Below are 24,990 nucleotides of genomic sequence, written 5' to 3'. Positions count from 1 at the left end.
CGACAGAATCGGTTAGTACATGGTGGGGGAAAAAGACGTAAACGCGCATGCGTGTTTGACAGATTTACAGTGTCGGCGCAAGTACGTCGCGTTGTGCGGTGCCCTCGCGTGTTTATCGTGCTCGTGAAAACGTGATTCAAATTTAGATGACAAATTACAAAGAAGGACGCGTTCTTTTGTTTCCAGCTTCCTGCGGTGAGTTACCTCTTTTTTCTTAATCATCGGACGACGATACGGTTCAAGGGACTAGGATGTATCGCGTGGATACGAAAAAGAAATTTGTTTATTGTACACTCTGAAGTTGTATCGGTACGGTCTTATTTTCTCCCGCATAACCTATATTGATTGTAAATTTCAGTTGTACATTTCAAGATACGAATATGGGTTTTCTATGGTTTCGGTTACGTTACCGATACAGCATTTCGTTATTTAGCTCTTATACGCCTTACAGTATATCCTTCGTTTACGCTTAATTTGCATGATGACGCAATATGCGAGAAAGTTACAAAACATCGTACAATAACGACGAAAGAAAATATCGAGAAAAGTTTGTTCCTTCGGAGCATGAGATAAAAGGGCCTCGACGGCTAGAGCTGCGCTACTGGCCACATCAGTGCGTACGTGGGCATCCTAAACCGCGACACGCGGTCATACACGTAAACTTTTTGTACGTTTACAACAGACTATCCATGACACTAATTGCTTCTACGTTAGCTTTTGCGTTACTACCGCGTTACGAGTCGGGTCGATCGAAATTCGTTATATTGAAATTTTCCATTTTCCGACACGGAATTATGTTTCGTCTTGAGAACAAAAGTAAAGGATGTACATACTTATTATGTAAAAGTCTTTAAGGCTAACAAGTAGGTGGTACGACTGGTTATTCTAAATTCCATATCGAATTCTCTTTCAATCGGTGAAAAGTAGTCGGTGAAGGAGTAGACACATTGGAGGTATTCGTTTCGCATAAACGACGTGCCCTTGACCTACCTTAACGTTCCTTAGCAACCGCTGGAGGCACGCTTAAACAATCGGTGGCAACTAAGGGCACGTAACCTCACCCACGTATACCTCGCCATGACGATGACCGTGAGAAATCGTATCATCGTTGCACGTACTTTTTGCCACATAGAGATACAAGTACGTCGTTCTCAGGTCATTTCTTGAAATACATTCAGCCTCGCAGCTCTCTTCTCTTATAGATGCGAAGAAAAAATACTAAATACGAAGATAACCTGTTTGCTAATTGATAACAACGTTATTTAACAACCTGTATTTTCATATTTTGAGATAAGAAATCTCATTATTTCCGAGGTAATTTTATTTTTACTCGATTAGCGCTAAATTTAATAAATAAATCCACTTTTAGTCGATTTTACGTTAGTTTAAAAAAAATTCTCTTTTTTCCCCCCCCTTTTTTTTTATTACCTTACAAGCAATTAAATCCATTTCGGAATAATACGTACTATACGTAATAACAGTAGAGTAAGCTTGCCAAAAAATGAAATCGGGACGAATTAAACGTTTTCTTTCAATCGTAAAGACTTTTAATTTAAACCGGTTTTGCGTATTAAGGATATCGATAATAATATCCCGATTGTCTCGCTTAGGAAAAAGCTAAATACATTCTGCCGCGTTATAACGTACTGAAAAACGTTTATTGTAAAAGGTATATTTATGCACGTAAATATAGACGCTGGTCCGACGAGATACGGCGGATTGCGTGGTGGATCACGGCCGGAGCCGGAGCAGGCCTTCGAATTTCCAAACGAGCTCAGGCCCCAGACCGGATATTGGCCAACATAATGCTTTTTTTTAACGCACTCGATTCTGCCACTTACGTGGGTGCCGGTTGCTTCGTTTCGCGGCTCGATGATTCAAGCCGATCCATGTATGTCAACGAAAAACACGGCGGCTCGCCGCGTTCCGGAAACGATACATCTCGATAATATGCGTCAACCGTCCGATAACGTAGTTACGTAGACGTGTTTTACAAAATTTTATTTTTAATATCGTTTATTATAATTCGAAGTTGCCCAAGCGCTCGTACGTATGAAACTCGAGAATCGTTGGACATCTTCGATTCGAAGTAGCCACGTAAGCGACGCAGGCGTTTTCGATTCTTCTTTCTTAATGGTCCGAGCAATAATCAACGTACTGGATTTTCGGGTACTCACGATCGCATTCGTACTTCGCACCTATGCTTGTTTCACCCGTGTCTCAAAGGGAACCGCGGAACATGACTAGAAAGAAATCTCAAATGGATAAGATTCTGAGAGTTCGATTCGGACGGTAAGCTTGTGGCGAGCTACCTTTTTCCTACCTGTCCGACAGTAGAAATCTCGCAACATTCTTTTTCAATATCCCGCGATTTAAAAGTAACGACGTGTGATCGTATTACGTACTTTTATTCTCGCTACCGAACCGAAAACGCTTCAAGCTGAATAATGTTTTGAAATCAAGTTATTCGAATTCAAACGTATCTAATCCGGATAAAGACTAAGAGCAATCACGATATACATGTGTATATAAGCGTACGTGTGTATGTATTACGAAAATGTTCTCTTCTCCGTTCGGCCATCGATTAGTTTCGCATCCTTATTTTATTTGTCGGTTTGTCATATTTTTATCTCGCACGTTAATTTAACGCCTGTTAACGACCTATGAATAATACAAGCGGAGCTTAGCTTTGCCAATTGAAATGTTAATCGTAGTTGATTCCTGTTTCTAGAATTTAAATTGCGATTTCGGTCCTTTCGATTCTCGCGCGATATTTCGCCAGCTATCGGCGCAGAAATTTTATCTTCGTATACGGTCTGAAACGTCTTCAAGGCTAAGGTATGTTTGTTACGAACAGAATTTCGATAGCGTTGCTCGCAACCGCCGTGCCGTTCATCTTCCAGGCCTTATTTTCGACGATAAAAAGAGTTTTGGATGGTTTTACGAGTCGCTTGGGCCTGACGAGATTTTCATCGTTACGCCTAGTGTTTTCCATCGATTCCCCGACGCATTTTCGCATACGTACGTCTTCCTGTTTCTGTTTCGTCCGTCTTCGTTACCTTTCCGTCAAAGATTATTTCTAAAACAACTTACTATTTCGATCATTCCGTAAAAAGCCAACGATTTACTCTAGGAAGGACGATACTCCGCTCGAGGAATCGATAACTCGGCCTTCGATAAATCAGATACGATGTTTAGAATCGTATCTACCGTAGTACGAAAGTTGCGTAAATAAAACGGATATTAATGAATTCGGAAAGTCATCGACCAACCGTCGTGATTGCGAAAAGTTATCGTTGATTCGAACGAGTACACTGGACGCGCGACCTTCGTTCTTTAACGACGAATCTCTTTTTCCCTTCTTTCCGATATACGTACACACGTATCGACCTCGTGAAAATATCAAAAAAAAAAAAAAAAAAAAGAAAAAAACAAACGCAATTTCCCGTAAAAGTCGTTAATAAGAATATTCTCGCAAATGGCAAGGTTTGTCGCGAGTTACGCACAGAACGAGAAAAGTTGTCGAACTATTTATGTCAAAGTTCTTGTGGAAATTCGATCGATTAATTATCTATCACGTCATCTACAAACTACTTGTTTCTGTTTATCCGGTCTACAACTCAGAAACTGAACTGGTTGAAGACTGGTTAAAGAACTTTTAAAATATTTTACACTCGCGGTATTATAATATTCTACGATATACTGTACGTATCTGTAACTTGTAATTATATCTGTCGAGAAATAGATAAACAGCGTCATACTTTTGTTTACACGGTCTCCGAAGCCGAAACGTAGAAGCCGTTCCGGCGTAAACTAACGATACCTTACCATAGCAGCCGCGATTCTTCGAGCAAATTAACACTCGAAGTCGAGTGGACGATTTGGTGGATCGATCGATCGAAACGTTAAAATCGTATTTTATACCACTGAAAAATTTTCTCTTGCGAACAAACCTGCGCCAACGGCAAAATCTAACACGGTTTCCAAGTATCTATACAGGTTTACAAATTTCGCAGATATTTGGTGGGCGAATCGATAACGATCGTCCGGTAGATAGGTGGAATATCGGTGGAGAATACGCGACACGTCGCAGCTTGTCGATTAGCTTAGCCGCGGCTCTTTGCGAGGCGTGTACACTGTGCACGTACCAAAAAGATCGGCTTGATCGTGATTCAATTATACCCAGGAACTTACTCATCGAAAGGTATGCGACGCTGACTCGTCGCTTCGAAGACAATAGGACACGACGACGAAAATATCGTTGTCTCGATGATTCAAAAATTCGTCAACTTTCGTAAATATTTGAAAGATTTGTGCAACGGTTGCACGATTTCCTGTTTCACGAACACTTGTTTTGGAAAAGTATGACTAGTTGTAATCTCGTGCTACGTATTTACGCGGCATCGCGTGAGATCTATTACCGATTATTATACGTAGATAAAGCGAGTTAGATCGTTGCTTATTAGATGGTCGACGAACCAAGATCTCGCGGCATTTGAACCTTTGATCGATCAACTGCAACGACCGAGGAACGTGACAAATCTTTATCTATGGTTAGGTTGATGTAAAACTAGACTCTCGTTGCATGCTGTTGAGAGATATTTCACGAGAAATTGCGTAAGATTCGACGACATCGTTCGTAGCGCTTTTGTTTTTAATCGGTGGAGTTTAGACAGCGATGAAGATAAAACGAGAGAGAGAGAGAGAGAGAGAGAGAAGTACTGTCCTTTCTCGAAAGAATATAATTGATTACAATTTTTTTTTTACTTTATCCTACGTAACTTCTATGACGAATAGTTTGCTTTGATAACAGCATAATGACAAGTCGAACAAATTTACAAACTTTATAACGGTATACTGAAAGTAGGATAAATCTAAGATAAAAATTTAGAAGAGAAAACACGCGACTAACGTTTGAACCTTATGTAGCAAAGTTCTTCCATCCGATTTTTTGATTTTTATAAAAATCGTATACCGTCAACTTTATACGTAATAATAGAGAGTCTCTTAAGTACGCTCGTTTCTCTTCTGTACGTATATTCGCTATTTGCATTTACATTTATATATTGCCTGTGTAAGGTAATATATATATGTCGGGTTAGGTGTAGCTGATCGGCTTCCTTCCTAGCGTCGCGTATTCCCCTGCTTTTCGCTCCGCATCCTCTTGCGGCACGCCGTCGTTCTATACCCGGGGGCCCCACACTTGGTGGCACTTGGACCCGAAGTCCGATGGCCTGCTTCTTTTAGTTCCGCGGTCTTTTAGTACCACCAGTTTACCGACCACCCTGTATATCTACACATATATGTATTTATCATGTAAACTAGAATAAAAAATTGATCCGTATACCTTTTTGACTTTACAAGATATCGCGTCAACTCTATAGAAAGTGGTTCCAGTAATCCTGGATGTACGGAAAAATATCGGGATGTTTGCCAACTCTTCGTCATTTAAAAATAAAACGATGTATCGTTCCGTTTTAAAGAGTATCGTCGTACTTTATTGAATTTTTTCACAAAACATCTCTCGAAAGAGATAACGAAATAAAGATTGTTAGAAAGAAAGAAAAAAGCGCGAGACATTCAAATCGTACTACTTACGTACCGATTTTCGATATTCGATATCACGCGGAAGAAACTGTAACGAAACGACACGTGTAACGTTACGACGGAACCTTTATAGCGTTCTATCCTAATTTCGTACAGAGACCGTAGAAAGCATAAATAGCAAAGAAATTATACTTTACACGGTACGATGAATTTTCGCGCAACGTACATTTCCCTTGTCTCGATACTAACGTATGTTACGACGATAAATTATAAAGGGAATTGCGTGTAATCGCATTTAGAAAATCACGCTTGAACATTTTGTTCAAAATCTGCAAATGTTATCGAATTTTTGTGTGGAAAAAAACGGTGGAAAATAGACTTGATATTTTGTACGATTCGCATCTTTGCCTCTCAACCGGTCATCGATGTTAACAATTTCCAAGATAACGAATTTCGTGATCATCGTCGTTTGGCGAATTTTTGCAATTTCTTTCGCAATGGCTCGTACGAACGGTCGATCGGACTGCAGACAGCAGTCGCGCGGCCATTCTCATGGTAAACGAGCCGGACGTACGATTATGTTCACGGTCGAAACTATTTTTGCGGATGCCTCACGAGACGGGCCGATGCGATGGAGAGGAAAAAGTAATGACGTAGGCAATCGTTGTAAAAATTGTTACTTCCGACGACTACAAGCTGACGCGCTTTTGTCGCTCGAGACTTTTATAAATAACGCATGGCTGATCGAATATAACGTTTCGATGGAAAAGGGACGAACGGAGACGCGATGCCGATGAAAAATCGTCGATTAATTTGTCAGAAGAAAGGAACAAATCGATAAATCGATACAAGTGCATTTTGCGTTAAAACGTTTGCTCCTATTTCAATGTTCTACGTTTTATCGGAAGCTTTCGCGTTGCTGGTACGACGTAACGAACTTTTCGAAATATTTGTATTATTACCTTGAATGCAATTTATCGTTATCTCACGTTCATTTTATTCGATAAGTCGTTATCGCTCGATTTATAAAATCCCGAAAAGTATCGCAAAAGAAGAAGAGAGATACGTAAGAAAGAAACGCGAATGGAACGTCCATCGAAGAAATGCGTACGATCGAGAGCCCGATCGTTTGAAAAAGAAGAAAGAGATCGTTACAACGCGATCGATCGACCACCAAACGCGACGCTCCGATAAAATAATCTGACGCAAGGCGCGAACGATCTTTCTTCTTTCTTCTATCGCTCGTCAGTAAGAAAAATAAGCAGGCAGATAAATTCTACGACAAAAGTTACATTTTCATTTTACAGTTTAAATCGATGGCGAAAACGAAGGAACGAATAAAACGGAATACGATTCACGAGTCTCAACTCGGAGGTAACGACTCGGAACTTTCCGGCAAATTCTCTCCGCATTTTTCCTTCTCGTTACTATCTCGTTACAAATCCGCGAAAGAAAATACGCGAATAATTTCACGTTTTAAAAACTCTAAACTAGATTTCCACGGTGTATCCGATGTTCCAATATAATGTTCCAATCGAGTCCTTCGATTCTCCGTTATATCGCTTTGTTTTCCGCTTTTTCTTAATTTTACCAACGAGACATTCGAGACAACGCGTATTTTGCGTTATCGCTGGGAAATTATGCACGAACGCTAACCTACGAGGAACAAAGACGCGGAACGATATTATAATTATCTTCGTGGCTGTTTCTGACCTTCGATTACAAATTTTTACCGATGACGCGCGTAAAAGCGGACAATAACGATTACGGTTACGAAAGAAGTTGGGTTAAAAAACTTAACCAACAGCAAGACGACGTTTGCATAGGAAACGTTTATATCGTAAACCTTGTCGCCTGTCTATTACGCGTCTGGATCGGCAAATTTATAATCCACGATTTTTTACACCGCTGGCAGTCGAACAATTTCTAACGTCGTTGTGGGACCGATACTCGAGTTAACCACTACGATACGTTCGAGAATATTTAACTTGTTATTTTCGACGTTGCTTGGCATTGCCGTTTAACGCGTACGGTATTCAAACATGCCGTCTCATCGGAGAATACACTGGTGATTTTTTCGTTTGCAAACCCGTCGTCGGGGCGGCCATAAATCGCGAGGAGGGAATTATCGCGAACAAAGGAGAGGAGGTTTGCAACGGCTGCACGAAATTGTGTAACGAGCCGAGTACAACTTTACCACGCAATATCAAAGGTCTGTTACTACGCACCTTGCCGCTACGTGCGATATAGCATGCGTCCAGGCAGCGCCCGTTCGATCTTTCGTTCCGTCGCGGTGTCGCGTCGCGTCGCGTCCTTCCTTTGACGCACTAAAATTCACACCTGTCAGGCAAATTAGTGGTATACCGTCGTTTCGTTACGTCGATGGACATTTGTGCGGGGAAAATCATTTTAATTCTCTTTTATTTAATTCTTCGTTTAATTCTCTTTCGTCGTTACAACGTACGATCGCGCAATAGTTTCTATACGTTTCGTCAAATATCGATTCGTTCTAATTACGTAACAGCGACTTTGCGTAACGTACTCGATTGCTTCTCGCTAAGTTGCCAAATTTTCCAAGCAAACTTCTATAATTTTATTTCGATCTTATCTCTGCTACCGAACTACGCAAGTAGTAAACGATTACTGCAAATCCTTCTTCAAGTATCGTCCGTCTCGTCGATCGCACGATATCGACTCGTGCCGATCGTAATACCTATATCTCGTTGCCCGCCACTGCATCGCTGAATTTTACAGATAATTAGTCTTGGCAATTTCCAGTCTGCGTTTTAGTCGTCCTAGTATCTAGCCCCATCTTTCTTCTTTACGTTGACGAACGTTAAGCGTTCTTTCGTAAAATATCAAATGCACGACTTACGCGTGACAATACGCAGACATTGCTATTTTACGATTCACCGTCAGATTTTACATATAAATAATTTTATTTTATCTTTGCTTTGTTTTCTATTTGTTTGCAACGTATAGGACGTCCGACAACGATTCCTATAATATCGAAATATCGATTCGATAAAACACGCTCGATGACTTCTTTTCTTTAATATCGATTCGCGTCAATTACACGAGACGCGGCGCATCGCCCCCACCGTGCAAGTCGCCGAGCTTGCTTTTCGTAAGAGGGAACAACTATCGTGGTGCAACGTCTCGTTTAATCAATTCGGATTGCATCCGATTACAAAAACTGGCTTTTAGATATCCGATTCCACTGAATCGTATCGTTCTCCTTTTTCGCAACTCGGAGCGCAACGTTCTGTGTAAGCGGCTATCGAGCGAACGTAAATAACAAAATAACCATAAATACTAGTCTCGATGTTCCGTAAAAATCTCCATCTTTCGCGATATTACAACGGTTATTGCGATCATCTTTGTCGACGTCGCGATACGATTACGATTCTACGCGAAAGTATCGCCAATTTATACATAGATAAATAGGTAGGTAGGTAGGTACGTAGGAAATTGTCAGCGATACTTGGCAGGCTAGTAACGATGATTTATAATACCAATCCCGACAACTGCCATTTCTCTTTTCCTCGATGTTTATTTGCTTTGTAATTTATTACCTGTTTATTACATGTATCAACCTGGAGTTTTACATCGAAAAGTATTACGCGTCGTATTAGACGGCTAATATAAAAATATATGTCGGAGTCAGGTTGGCACTTTGGGGCGTTCTACGAACCTTTACTTACTTTACCGTCGCGGATGTGGTTAGTGTTTAGCAGTGCGAATGTGGGCACTACAAGAGGCTATGAGTAACGGCAATAGGATGTCCGAGATGATGGTGACAACGAATCCAAGTTCGATAACGTATCCACGGTCCACGGGAAGACCAGTATCGGCGTGACTTACTCGGCAATTCGCTCAACGACTAAGTAACTGAAAACTCCCTGAATCCAGATGAACCTACCCTTATATACTCCTGTCCCCGCTTCTCGGGTCAATCCTTGTCTTTAAGGAGATCATTCCGTACCTCTGTCAGGTACGCGGCCCTCCCGTGACCGTGGCTACGTCTAGTGGCCCGTTATGTCACCTTAAACCCGAACCCATCGTCGTAACGCCAGGTTGGAACATTAAAAGTTGTTTTCCTTATTTTTATGGCTTAAATATTAAAATCTTGACTATGGCGATGGAAGGTTTTTCCCAGCATTCCCGACGGAAAGTCTCGCTGTCCTTCCCTCTCCGACATATAAAATATCATCGCATGTAATAGTTTTCTTCCGTTTTCTTTCCTTCTCCTCCGTTCTCCTCCGTTCTCCTCCGTTCTCCTCCGTTTTCTTCCTTTCGCATTTTATCCGACTAAATGAATCTCGAGTACGCGATACCGCGAAACACGATATTGCCCTAACCAATTAATCCGATACTTAACAAATACAAGGAACGCTAAAAGAGAAAAGACAGCCGAGGAGGAATTTTCATATATCACGGGTGAACATTTTTTTTACAACGAAATACTTTTGACGAACGTTAAAAGTTGCATTAAAGATCGTATCGAAGGTATATTTTTGCAAACAAAGACAGAAAGATTTTAGGTATTACGACGCAACGATTTACGAAAGACGCGCGAACCCGCGAGCAAGAAAACGCGTTCGCGTGGTGATTCGAATATGCCTTTTCTAGTCCGCGATTGCATCACGCCGTGTAACGCGTTTGTGTAACTTGGGACATATTTCGTTCGACGATGATCGTTAGACGTCGGAATATAAATCGAGATTATGACGACGATTGGGAAACTGTAATCGCGTTAACGAATCGGACACGAAGAATCGTTAGCTTGGAAAACCAGTAGATCGATGGAACGTGGTCGTAACGTCGGTATTGCCAACGACTGTCTCGTATTATACGCGTTACGCTTACCTAAGATGCTAATCGAACTTTGCGTTTGCCACCTATTTTCGTAACGATCCTCGACGTATCATCGGCCAAACGAGTTCGTTATACGCGATACGTTATACGAGATAAATTATAATTTATCTCAAAACGTATAACGAAACGACAATGGTAAAAATATTTACGTCCCACTTTGACAAATCGTATTTCGAACCTTCGAAATTGCCCACTCTTATCCGTGTTGTCTATGAACGAGAGGGAAGTCGTTCGGAGAATCGAAATATCCAAGTAGAAAATAAATACGTAGGCTTAAATAACGAGCGTTAAACCAAGTTTTCCGGGACGACCGATAAGGCGCGTGATATCGCCGGAAACGGAGCCTCGTAGCACGGCCAGGGATTTCCTGTGTATACGTTCTTTCTCCTGACGCGCGGACGAACCTCCATCGAGGACAGATAACAGTCATGACACGCCATTTCCTTGCCAGCCAGTCTCGAATCATCGCTTACGAGCTTGGTGGCCATCGATGGCTCGTTCGACGAATTTTTCTCGGTTTTTTTTCAAGTAGTAGCAGCCTTTGAACACGTCGAGACGTACGAGAGAGACGTACGAAATTCTCGTACGCACAGTCTAGAGATTGATCTTTTCGCCTGTCTTTGAAAAAAGTCTCGATGTAATCGATTGATTTTTCTACGGTTATAGCACTTGGAAGATAACGAAAGAACGCTGCTGTCCTATTTACGTAATAATATACAGCATCTGCGTAATAGTTTCTTCGATCTTAAAAATTAAAAAGATCTCGAGAGGTCGGTCTCCGTTTATTCCCTTTATTTCTTCCGATGGTAAAATAAAAATATCGATTTTCCAAATACTTGTACGAGCATCGTACGAAAAGCACGTGGAAGAGCACGCGGAAAGACGATGGGAGGATAGATACGAGCGAGTGTATCAAAATATACGCGTAACCTTCTAATTTACCTACGATACGATGGACGAGTTTTCCGAACAAGCCAATACGTAGAATGCCTTTAAAGCGAAACACGGTGACGGCGGAAGCCGGCTCCGCGACCGCCGTCTTAATCGAGCGAACGTGACCATTTTCGAGTCCATGACTCGCAAAGACACGTCTCGAGGCTCCTAAAGCAACCTCGACTGTTCAGGGGTCGTACAAGCGAGTATCTTTATCGCGATTACTCTTTGAATATCGATTAAGACCCCAAGTCCTCGACGATCCTGCTTCGGTTAACCGTTAGACGTTAGGTGGTCGATGGGTTACACCGTTGTAACTGTTTCATTATAGGCAGATGCAACGTTTCCGGTGTTTTCACGGAAACTCGATCGAGTAACTAAAAGAGAAACTAAAAGAGAAAGGTTAATTTTTGTTTCAATCCTAGAACGGTAGTTGGAATCGTTAGATTCGATCTTGTCGAGTATATATACTATATATACATATATCAATTTTAACGGACATTATTTGTTTGTTTTGTTTTGTATTATGTAAAAAGAACTTGGTTTTGTATCGTTGTCGTAAGAGAGCCGATTACGGAGTCAAAAATCATTCTGTCCAACAAAAGCTGAAAACGTGCGAAATGAAAAGGAAAATACACGTTTTCGTTCGGTGGTGAATATGTACACGCGTTCGAATCATCCAGAGATCAACGGTCTTTTCTTTTCTCAAAACAAACTCTCTCGATGAAAGATCGCGCGTGACCTCGTCAACGACGTACAAGTTGCAAAACCAACTAATATCGCGATTCGTTATCGGTTAACAGCCAAGGGGATAGTTGCGCGATTCCAACGAAAAATGCGATCGCTCGAACCATCGTGGACGTTGCCTCACGGTGATATACGTGCTAGGCGTTCTAGAGAAAAAAAACTTGCCTGATAAGCCGATAAGTTTATGTTTTCCGACAGGGACAAAGGAAGATACGCGACCGAGTAAACGAAAATCTTTTTCGCTCCTTATCTTCTCATCCTTCAAAAATTCATCGACATCGAAAAGACGAGAAAGATCGAGGTGTCGCAACGATGCCTCCGACTCGACCAGCACTCCACTACGCAACGACCATTACGATCGACTTTGCTCTAACGCGCTATACTTTGCTTGTTCCGGCATTTCGCGCATATCGGTGCTTCGAAGTGTCAATTTCTTTGATTTATTTTGCTTATTCGGTACTGTTAGCTACGAACGGGTCGATGATTCTTCGAAGTTTCTTAATCTCCGCGTCTTAATCTCCGCGTACGAATTATTTCTAGAACGCAATAAGATAGATCCTCGTTGCTCGATCGTCGATTAGTTTCATTATCGGTTACGTCAGAACGAACCTTATTCCTTCTACCAATATCTAGAAAATCGCAACTCGCCGAACGTTTGGCCCAATTTTGAACGGAACGCGTCGACAGATTTCGAATAGGATTTTTCAATCAAAGCGTAACACGACATTACTACGCTGTATTTTCCACCGATTTACTACGATTTTATTTATCGAGTACGTCCGTTGTTAGTACGATACGTACTCGTGGTAAGACAACGTTCGGCTATACAAAGACGGCTATGTTTATCTTTTGTGTACTTGTTTGTCCGCTTTCGTCGGATCAGAAGAAGTCGGTATTTACGTATTGACGTATTAATACGTGGAAAAATATTGCAAACGCGCAGAGAGGTTACAGAAGTCCGATCGACGCGAAGATCGCAGACGAGCGAAACAGATACGATCTCGCTCGGCGATCATCACGGCTTATGGCCACGCGGCAGCCGTGTACCTTCGTAGGCAGTCCGAGGAAGGACGGATCTCGAAAGCTCGCGAACGACCTCGCTCGAGCCGGATCGTCGCGTTTGACAATGGCGAACGAAGCCATTCACCGTAACATCCGTGGACTTGGAAGCGACCGCGCTTACGACTTCGTTTCAAAAATACCTACCTAATATACGCGTATATCGATGCAAGCGTTCACGCGACGACGATTCGACGGCATCGCTATTCCGAATCGGACGTCGAGATTTCGCGCATTCCGAGATGGAAAATCTCGATCGCCGGCGATACCGTTCGTGCGAAGGCGAAACCTTGCGACGGATTGCGTATCGCGTCGTTCACACGGCAGATACGGTATCGTCATCGCTGTTTCTTCCGTTCGGGATACGTTGGACGACGGTGTAGCGCGCTTGCTAGATTCGACGTTCGATATTTCGCAATTGAGAGTTATCGAGAACGTTGTATAATTATTCTATCGATGGGATCACGGTTTCCAAACGAATACGATATATTTGGATATTCGTGAGGGAAAGCGAAAGCCCTTTTCGCGGATCGATCAACCGCGCGTGCAGCAACGTGCGCTTCAGCGACCCTTTGGTACGATTAAAAGTCAGCGGATAAATAGCAATGCAGCTTATCGTCTCCGGTAAAGCGAGTTTGTATCTTAACTTCAAGTCAACCGTGATAAGTTTTAATAGTAGTGGTAGTTATCGTCTCAAGTAAAATTAGAATTTATATTTTGGTTCGTAATTACGTACGTACGTGTATGGATCGGGGTCACGGCTTTTATAAGAGAAAATCTTTCTCTTGTACGTATCTATGTACACGTTAATATCGCGTAATTCCTGATTACGATATTTATCGAACACCGTCCCTGCCTGATGATTTTAGTAATATCTTTAAATTCAATTTTTAAAACTCTTCTCGCGTGCTTTTCACACGGTGGTCGGTTATCGTACAATTACGACGCAATACTATGAAAAGAACAAACAAATCTTAAAGTCGAAAGGGATTAGATACCTGTATCTAATTCTAGCGTTTTTAATTCGTGCTACGATATAACTTTGTTTTATTTTTTTTTTTTTTTTTTTCGACGAATCGAAGACCATCGATTATCCGAGACCGTGCGTTTCTCGCACAACACGGCGTAACGTCTGTCGATTTAGCTATCGACGTCGTATCAGTGTCAAATCTCCGTGAAATCTGTGTCGCTTTGACCTTTGGTCCAATTTTATCGTAACAATACCACCGTTAGAACGAGCGATAAATTTCAAATCGATACCGCTCGATATCGTTAGAATATTACTAGGACAAAGGTTTTATTATTAAAATTAGAAGGTTAAAATATCGATATTAAGGTTAAAACGTCGATATTGAAATATGTCTCGTTAATTGTAACATTACTTAACGCGAATCGATCGATAGTTACAAAAGTTTACGGATTTCTAGCAACGATGCGGTATTCCTATCGGCTTGGAAGACGAATTCGATAAATACAGAAGGAAACTAGAAATTCGATTTCATAAATCGAATAAATTAATAAATAATTTAAGCCAATAGCAGATAACAATGTTTACAGCGAACGTTTCTTTACGTTAAATCCGAGATAAGAAGTGCTATAAGCGTTTATAGAGCTGTAACGAGCCAGTGCTTGTTTGTTGGCACGCGCGCGCATCCGAGATATAGCGACGCAAATCTGTGTTCCATGGATGGAGATCGATGAAAAAGTGTCGCTGTAGAGCCTGCATTGCGCAAAATGTACCTACGTTCGGGAACCGTTCCCTTCGAAAAGTACGGAATATCGCCTCTTGGGAATTCGCTAGAAAATCCCTTTCGCGTTTCTTCCCTGGAAACACGATCACGTAGGAGTAAAGTTAGACGCTTCGTTCGATTCGTGGAATCGGAATTCACGAATTTCGAACGTAGGAAAATTCGTTTCCTCCGCTTTGTATTTAAATCGTTAATCTCGATATTCGATTTACGCGCAGTGAGAAGGTTCGAGGTAACCGAACGTTAATTCGACTTTTTCGACACAGACGTATTCGTTTCTGGTGCAATGGAACGATGCCTATGGCGAGTACGCGAAGCGCAAATATATACCTGCATAGATCGATCGCGCAAACAGAGTCTCGTCCGAACACTTACGGATAAACCGCGACGCGTTCATTCGTAAATCTGCGAAGGAATAACGCTTTCGTTTGGTTTAGTCGTAAAATATAACAGTAACGATATGTACTTTGTTGCCGTGGACGAAGTCTTGCCGTTATTCGTGTTTTCTCTACTTTTAACATTCGTCGTTGCGTTACACGTGTGTATCTTTTTCCGATATATCTTTGATCCTGAAAGACAGAAAATATAAACGGCCGCTACGCAGCTGTATATAGCTTATCGTATCCGAAATAAATTTTTCGCCTACGTATGGCAAATTTCAGGCGGTAGATCGATGAAACGCGTAAGTTTTTTCATTGCAATTGCTATAGTTGTACAATCGCTGGAAAAAAAGGAAAGGGAGTGAGCAACGCGAAGGATTAATCGGTAACGGCAAGAGTAAAAGTAATACGATTCGGAAAGTCGGGGAAAAACGAGGAAAAATTAACGAGCCAGCCCTTCTGCGATTTAACTTTCGGGTTGATCAACGTCGATAAAAGGCGAACGATCGTTTCACATCGATCGAGCGTTATATTTGCAGGCGAGATCGTTCGCCGTTACTCGGCAAAGGTCGAAGAATGCGAGCTCGCGAGCAGCATTTTAATACGCCACTGATAAGGGCCCGTAGTTCCAAGAACGATTATTATTGTTCCGATGCTTCTTATTTCATTCGGAGATAAGAATCGCGGCGTATTCGTCTTACGAAAGATTTCGATTAGGCGGTCCGTTGCGAAACGATCCGCCCGATATAACTCGGTATCACACCGTAAAACGACGAGTTTCGGAAATCCAGCTACCAACGCGATTTTTTATCTCGTCACGAGTACGCCAGAATACTCCGATTCCACGAGGTAAAGCATAGACCTCCAACTCGATCCGGCCTGAAAAGTTTGCCCTCCGAGTTTTTAATCGTCCGGATAAACGTCGAGAAGACACAGCGAAGGAACCTGCCAATGTTCCGATCGCTTTTCCCGAAAACCTTGGCGAGGCTATTCGAATCGGTACGTCGATATCGGTACGCGTTCTCGGACCCCTGGTCACGCTGCAACGCTACTGCTATCTCCGTCGTTTCCGATCGTACTCTGCACTCGCGCCAGCGGTAGCTGACGGAGCGGTACGTTTACTCGCGATCGATGGTCCGTTGTATCCGATGGTACGTCTCTATTTCCAACCGAATGAAATTTCAAAACATCTACGTGTATTCGATGAATCGTCGACTGGACAGGAGCGAACGATCGTAAAATAAATCGACGATATTCGACTTGATTCGAACAACTTTGATATAACCGTGAGAATCTTTCGACCAATCGCTGCAAACGCTATCGCGAGGACGAGAAACACGCCTTTTGTAGGATGTCTGTTTAAAAGATCGAAGCGTTTAAACGTTTCATAAATGATACGAATGATACGAATAACATAAAAGATACGAAGAATACCGGATTATTCGTTTAACTTAAACGTTGTATTTAATTTTCGCTTGCGTCGTAGACAACAAGTTGATAGTCGCGTTGTTGATGAAACGCATCCGTCCGCGCACAGTCGATTCGCGCAACATACGCGTACCTGACAAGCGGATACGAGCGTCTCGTATTCGTGACACGAATAAGTGGTACGAATTTGCGTATCCGGAATGGATACGGCGATTCGCGAGATACACCGCGAAACGGCCTACGCATCCTGCAACGCGGAGGAATACCGGTCTCTAAAGTCCGGGACGGGCGGTAGACGAAAAATTCAGGAACCGGTTCGCCGGCATTTTCGCTCGTGTCCAGGGCACGTTCGCGAAAGGATAAATAGTCAAAGGGAGAAGCGAGCAGGAAAAGGAAGAGAGTATAGGAACGGGTAAAACGCGCCTGTTTCTCCAGCGATGGGAACCAGACGCTTCGAATCGTTCTGCGAACCTCGAATTCTGCGAATAATCCAGTCGCCGAACGAAGTGTCGCCGCACGTTCGTTATCCGACGAGATCGAGACTACGTCGAGTCGTCTCAACGACGAAAAAGACCGGTCGAATCGAATTCCAGCGAATTTTAATAACAGAGTGGTTGCGAAATCAGCCGCGATTCGCGCGGTTTTCCATTCGAGGAAAACGAAAGAATCGTCGGTTGCGTGGAAGTGCGATCGAAAGATCGAGCTACGATACAAAACGGTCATCCCGTATCGATGCCGATCCCTAGCGAGTTTCGGTGGAAGGAGAGGAGATAACTTGGCGGCGAAGGCCTCGAGACGGAGGAGGAGAATAAGGACGAAGGAACTTGAGCAAGGATACACGGACCCTCCCACGCGTAAGCGATGCTCGCGAACAACGGAAAGGCGGTACCGAGATGACAGCGGCAGATATCCTGCCGGTTCGTCCCGCGAAGGATATCCGGTGACCTCCAGTTATCGATCCCGGAACCGCTCCATGCTCCTATACGTTGTTTTCTCCTTCCACGATCGTGCTTTCTCCCGCGGACTTTGGGGAAAAGCGCGCTCCTTCGTCCCGAAGCGGATCCGTGGCCTTTCCGAACCGCGGACACCTGCTTTCTCTACCTTCGATCCCGGCGCGATATGCTCGACCGTCGTTTTTCGTAATTCGCAGCGTCCGATATTTCACGGAACATCGCGAAACCATTTGCCAAGCCTGCTTTACGCTATATCGGCGTTTGGTAACCGCCAACGACGTATCACTTTTTCGCGTTTCCACGTCGAATCTCAGGCCGCGTCTAAGCGTCCGCACCGGTCAAAGTCGTTGGCCAACGGCAAAACCATCGAATCGTCCACATTGGAGCGAGCGGATTATCGGAAACGGAAATCGGAAGCAAACTGCTAGAAATCCGCCGTTTGCCGAGATTCCGTAAACTTTTTGCGAGCTGTTGGCGAATACGGTCGCGTCGTTTTGACGAACGCTGCTTGTAAAAGATCCCTAACGGTCCAACGGACACGGTGGTGTCCGGAGAGATGGATCTCCGAGCGGAATTATTTTTTTACACTGTTATTCCTCGACGTACGAAGGTAACATTAGATTCGATGGTACTTTCGTACGTATCGTCGACTTTGATCCGCTATCTTTAAATTTACCTTCATCTTCGAATCTATCGATTCCTCCGATTACGCAGTAACGTTGTTGGCGATGTTGTTTCCGTCTCGAGTGCCACGTGTTGAACGTTGCCACTCGAAACAGATACGAACAGTCCGTGTCAGCAACTTATCGTTGCACTTACTTATCTTTGCGTCCTTCTTTCTCCGTCAAAACTAACAAATGTGAATAAGTATCTGTTTGAAGAGGCAACGTTCGATGCGTGACACTCGAGGAGCGAAAAGATCGTCAACCGTTGGCAAAACGTCGAAATTCTTTCCCTTCTGGACGTTGAACGAAGCATGCTTAAACGTATCGGTGCTAAGCGTAACAGCGTGTACGGCGAAATATCGGTAAACGTTAAACGTTAAATAATCGATAAAATTGTACGAAATTAACTTACACGACAAAGCGTCTTAGTAGAGAAAATTATCGATGATCCAAAGCGCGTTACTTCGTGCGATCGCGAAAAGTCTGATAACGTAAACTCGTTTGTCGTCAAATTTCGTTGATCCAGCGCTTTAATTTTTTTTTAATTACGTTCGTTTCGTTCTCGTGGACAGGCGTGCACGCATCTCCGTTATTATCGATAATTTTATCAATATCGTTCGCTACGCGACTAAAACTATTACGATCTATAAGTTCGCGGTATAAAACGACTTTTCGTAACTCTGATCATTTTTTTTCTGCGATAGCATTGTATAGCTCGAAGAACACCGTACGGATCATTCCCGAAAACGATACGACGACGTAAAAATTTTCTCCGCGTTCTTGGCATACGTTTAGGAACGGATAGACTCTTGGGATTTGTAATATGCCACGTGCGCCGATGCGTCTTCCTCGGTGACACGGCTCGCACGCGTTTCCACGGGGTTGCGGTTTTAAACCGAAGCGAAACGAGTCGGATCTCTCGTTCGCTTTCCTCGTTCGTCGGCATCCTCTTCCTCGTCCGGTTTCCTCCGGCCAGCTGCTCGGCTGTGCAACGGAAAATAGACGCGAGAACCGGGCAGGATGCGCGTATCCTTTCGAAAATCCGTTTTACGACGAGCGTTCCCTTTTACCACGATCCGTTATATCGTTGTTCGCTGCAGGTACAACGATCGTAACGATCGGACTCGTTGAAAAACGTTTCACTTTGTTGCTGCAACCTTTTTTCTACGCTTTTATTTTATTTCGTTTTAACGTCTTTCACCGTGCAATTTTTCGTTATATACATATACGTATATATCTCTTTATACATATATATATATATCGGTTATTTATCGCCAGAAAATCTTTGAGTTTCCAGCCGATGCTGCTCCATGTTTCTCGACTCGAACGTTTCGTATTTTTTTCATGTTCCGATCGTGTTGAAACATCGCGTTATTATTTATCATATTATTATATGTATATTATTTCTATCGTCTCGCGTTATCTTGCAATAACAAATATCGATCGATCGTGGGTGAAATGTCGAATGCGATTCGAATCGAAGAAAGTTAAATTTTCGTCGAAGGAAAACTCGTTGGATCTGCCTATCTCTATTCGAGTATTTGTACGTATTACGCGACAGTTTCCCTATTATAAAAAAAAAAAAAGAAAAGAAAAAAGAAAAAAACCGTGAGACAAGGAATTACGAAGAATCGCGTTGCAAGTAATTCCCGGCTGAAAAGTCCCTCTTTGCCAAGGTTTGGCCGTATCGAGAAGCGTCGTTGAAAAATTCCAAGCAGGATTCGCCGGGAATCCATTCTCGTCCCGCAAACTTTCCGTCGTAACGGGACGGGATCGTGATTTCACGTTCTTACGTAAATATCGTTGTACCAATGGTAACGCGTCTGTGACGTTGCCTCGATCGAACGTCGACCATTGCACTCGAACAGGCGGAAACTATCGCCTCGGTATGCGTTCACCGATTCATAGTCGACAATAAACGTTGCTTTATCGTAAGCTCGCGAATCTATACAACTATTTTATCGGTAATGACCATCGGGATTGCGTCAGATCGTCGTTTCGAGGAAAAGTACAGGCGAGAAATAAAAAATGTAGGTAAAAAGCTATCGTTCGACGTAGATCGCGCGCTTGCCTAGGGAGGAACGACTCCGTTCCATCGATCGCTAATCATCGATGCGGATATATCGATTACGTATCTGGTGACACGTGGCGAATACCAGGAATAAATTCCTCGATTTCGGTCTCCGTTCCGCGGAGCGAACGAGTCTCCTCTTCTTATCGATATCGAAAGAAACTTTTTTTCTCGACGGATTAGGTACGATTATTGAATCGGACGATGTTTGGTAAAAATTGCACGCGTTTTACCGCTTTTATTCTACCACTATTTTACTTCGCTGTAAGTCTGTTATCTCGTTCGTATCTTATTCGCGCCTTGCGACGTAAAGTATGTACGCTTTGTCCGAAAGCTAAGTAAAACGGAGAATTTCGCGATCGACGATCGAAATCGAAACACGTTCGAAAGGCTTTTCCAAAAATACCTATTTTCGTAATCGTAATATTTTCGAAGGACGACCGAGCTGTCGGTAACGGCTGTTACCAAATGATATATATGGTCGTCGTCGACCGAGGAAGAGAAGGCATTGGACGCGAGGACGGACGCGTTTGAAAATCAGCAGGCCGATATTGCCCGTAGCGGATAGTAGTCTGGCTGGCCGGGACTGACAATGAACGCTCGATTCGTCGATTTTCGAGGACGCTTCTCCGAGGGGAACGAGCGAAGCGACAGTCACGAGAGAATGCCGACCTCGACTCGAGGTTCGCGTTGCCGTGTCTTTCGCAGCGCCGTCCCCACCACGCGCCGCCGTGTTTACAGCTCGCTTCAGGAACACCAGCCGATGCAACGTTTAAATATATACCACGCATCCAACGAGCAACGTTTTTCACACCTACGTGCGTATGACAAATGACGCAACGGAGAGGCAAAATCTGATCACTCTACGTGCTTTCCTTTGCGCAATCGTTAGGCAACATTGCGATATCGGCAAGGGAAATAGCAGCCATTTGGATTTCTTTCGTACGCAAGGTGTTTCAGCGTTGTAAGATGCTGGTTCGGTGGACGCGGTCATCGCGCGAGTGCGTCTGTTCGCGCGATGCTGGCTCAAACTTTTCGGATTTCCGACTACAGTTTCACGGTATACCGTATACGCGTATATAACGTATAACGAAGATAAGAAAGAAACGACTAGGAACGAATAGGCAGCTGCCACCGTACGGAAAGATGAAGTTTATTGGCGCGAGCCTCGCGTTTTACAGAATTCGCTCGAAATACGTATTCGCTTCGTAAACTCGTGCTTAAAGAAGCTGCCAACTTTCGGATATCTGGAAAAATTAAATCTAAAAGCCAGCTGGTTACTACGATAAGAATGTCGTAACTGGTCGATAATTCTCGATATTCTACTCAATAAAAACAGCGTCACGATCAAAGATACGCCAAGTTTGGAGCACTAACTTTACCTTTGACGGTAAACGATGTTTCATTAAAGATTTTATTAAAAATTTTCAAATTATATACGCTCGTCGTCTTCCAGTTGTTTATTCTTCCTTTTGATTTTTTATTATTCTTCCTTTCGCATATTCCACTTTGTTTTTCTACGGTTTAAAACGAGATCGAGAGAGCGTTTTCGATTCTCTTTACGACTTTCGCCAATAGGAAATTATTTAACGGCTGTTTGTAATTCGGTGTATCGAGTATCGAGGAACGCGTGAAAAGCTAAACGACAAAAAGCAACGAACAAAGGAAACCGAACGTCGTAAATATGCGTATAGCAAGAGCGTCGATTACGCGTAGTTACGAAACCGACGAGCCGCGGCAGACGAACAATATGGCCGTATAGCGGCATCACGCCACGCGCATGCTGTCCATTGCTATTTTCCCCATCGGTTCGAGTCGAACAACGTTCCCACACTTTTCCTGGATCGTTGCTTCCTCGGAAACATCTATAGAATCCGACGCTGTCGGAGCAAATTCCTGCCAAACGAATAACTCTTCGTAAAAATGTTAAAATAGTACGTAGAAGAAAGTAGTTTTCTTTCTTAGTTTTCTTTCTGTCTTTTAACACGAAATTCCAAGCTTCTGACGCTTTTAGTTTTCGCTCCTTTTCTTAAACTCACTCGGTAGATACGGCAAAAACAGACGATAACCTTTTTTTCTTGCCGTTATAAAAAATTCCAATTTTATTCGTCTTATCTATCCTTTCGTTGAACGCAAAATAACGACGCTGCCACATCAGCGTTACATCTCCACTGCTGGAAGCAAACGCCACCGATACCTACTCGGAGTAACATCGTGCGATCAGAAAGTTCCTGACAAACCGGTAATCCGATCGTCGCGAAGCTCGAAGGTTGCCACGATCGCGTTCGACGGTTAACACCGAAGCGGTTTCGCGAGCCTAGGAGGAATCGCGAGTTCGTCGGTCGAAAATATACCGCAACGAAAATTCGATGAAACGTCGTCGAGCTGCTGAAAAGCGTATTATAGCGTCACGTGGACCCTTCTCCTCCGTTACTGCGACATCTTGGTCCACGCTCGACTTTGCGTCACCTTCCCGCGATACCACGCGAATATACAGGGTGACTGGTATTTCGATTCGACTGGGATTCGAGGTATTTCAGACTTTTCGGAGACTACGATTCTCCGCTAGATCGCGGATAGGTCGCGCTAATGATCGCTTTATCTGTGTAACTTTGTCGCGTAAATCGACATATCGAAAACACGATTCGATTAAATTTGCGAGATTTTAAAAAGTAGCTTTTACCGTGACTCGCGAAATTACCACGACTTGGTAATCGTCGATATGCCTGGCAATTATTATTTCGTCTCTTTTGCAGATCACCCTGTATACGTGTAACGCAACCGTACGCGCAACCAACCGAACCGACTCCTGCGTAATTGCCGCAACTGTATCGGCTTCGTAACGACTTTTAACTAACACGCACATGTACGGAAAAGAGTCAACCTCTTTCATATCGATCACGATGCAAAAAAAAAAAAGGAAAGAATCGGTCGAAGAATCGATCGAGTATTTGGTATTACGTATTGCGTATCGGATCGAAAGTACGCGCTACTTAAAATCGTCTCGTCTTTCGCCAGTTATACGGATATTAGACAACGTGATATTTAACTTCTTAAATGGAACACGGGCGGCGAGTCGAGCGATCGATCAAATTGGAAATATTTCGGATACAACGATTCGTTCGTCTATCGGCGAAAATTACGATCGAATCGAAGAATCGAAAGAAATCGACATCGCGTAAAAATCAAACAAGGTTGTCGTATCGTTTGTATGAAAAATATATTACCGTTATATTTGGATGAAATTTACGACGATAATAAATTTAGTATTATTTAGTTTTTAATTCCATATTTTGAGTTTCGGTTTAATTTCGTAACTTGGTTTCCTCGTCTTAACGATATTCCATTTTAATTATCGCCGGATCTTTTAAAAAATTCTTGAAAGCTACGTACCGTTACTTCCTATTTTTCCGCTCCTCTTTTTATTCTACGGTTATTTCGTCGATCGTAAATCGACCAAGCTTGGAATAAATCGAAAATACGACTGGAATATGCGACTTTTTTCGGCACGCGACTTAACTTACGAGGAAGTAAGCGTGAAAGCTGATGGAGTCGATCGATTTGGTTTGCGCGTATCTCGTGTAGTAATCGAGTCGGAAATGTTCTCGACGATACTTTGATGGGAATCGAATTGTTACGAATTAAAATTAATTTCAAACGATTCGAATTATTCGTAGTTGTAGTTGGTAGAGCGCCGTTGACGAAAGACGAGTCACGCGCATAGAACGTTGTATATTCCTTTTATCGACCAAGTTGAGAATTTCGATCGAGGCACGGTTTTCGATTTAATCGAGGTTGCAATTTCTTCTCTAAAGACAGATAGGAAGAAAATTAGCGATACAACGAGAGGATGCGTTTACCGGAGACAGGCTAGGAGAGAGGCTCGCAAGATTAAACTCAACGATCGGAAGTTATCGCGCGTGATTCGATCGAACTAAAGTGGAATAAAGTGAAAAAAAGAAAAAAATAGAACGAAATAGAGTAAAATAGCGCAAAATAGAACGAAACGGAATTTGAATGGAAGAATTTTCAAAACGTCGGAATTTCGGTTTTAAGGAACGAAATTTTTAACGTCTCTTGCAAAATATCCACTATACGAAAATACCATTGGATCGCTGTAAATTATCGAAAACGTGATTACAAAGCATAGCACCGATATCAAAATATTTTCGACTAATTTTCAAGTTATCTTCGTTGCAACTTGACTACGGCGAACGTTTATCTAATTTGCTCAGATCGTAATTCCCGAAAACGTGACTGTAAAGCGCATGGAAGCGAACGGTTCGTCACGTTCGTGTTTCTCTGGTAATGTTCGCACGCATTGCGGAAGCGAAGTGCTGCAATCGTTTCTTCGGTAGCGTCGTATCGTACGCTCATTCATTCCCGTTGGCGAACTGTGGCTGGTCTGGCCGGTTCTACCTGGCCGAACGAAGGCCAGAAAGAGAGAAGCGCGTGGAGGAACGAGAGAGAACCGAGGATTGGTAAATCGTGCGTCATTGATGACGTTCGATCCTCCGATCGTCCTCGACTATAAACTATCTTCTCGTACACGGTACCGTGCAAAAGTCGTCCTACACCGAT

The 24,990-nt window shown here is 43.0% G+C and overlaps 1 protein-coding gene across 1 annotated transcript in view; it reads left to right on the top strand.

The window, feature by feature from the left end:
- The first annotated feature begins 5 nt into the window (after nt 1-5).
- LOC117241448 (chromatin complexes subunit BAP18) overlaps nt 6-24,990 on the top strand; it is a 43,549-nt gene continuing 18,564 nt past the window's right edge. The window contains exon 1 of the mRNA XM_033507385.1: nt 6-195. The gene's annotated coding sequence lies outside the window, so the exon portion shown is untranslated. The remainder of the gene's footprint in view (nt 196-24,990) is intronic.

Source organism: Bombus vosnesenskii, unplaced genomic scaffold (assembly GCF_011952255.1).
Source record: "Bombus vosnesenskii isolate JDL3184/JDL3185 unplaced genomic scaffold, Bvos_JDL3184-5_v1.1 scf7180000013264, whole genome shotgun sequence".
Classification (NCBI taxonomy): domain Eukaryota; kingdom Metazoa; phylum Arthropoda; class Insecta; order Hymenoptera; family Apidae; genus Bombus; species Bombus vosnesenskii.
This window is presented reverse-complemented; position numbering and strand designations above follow the sequence as displayed.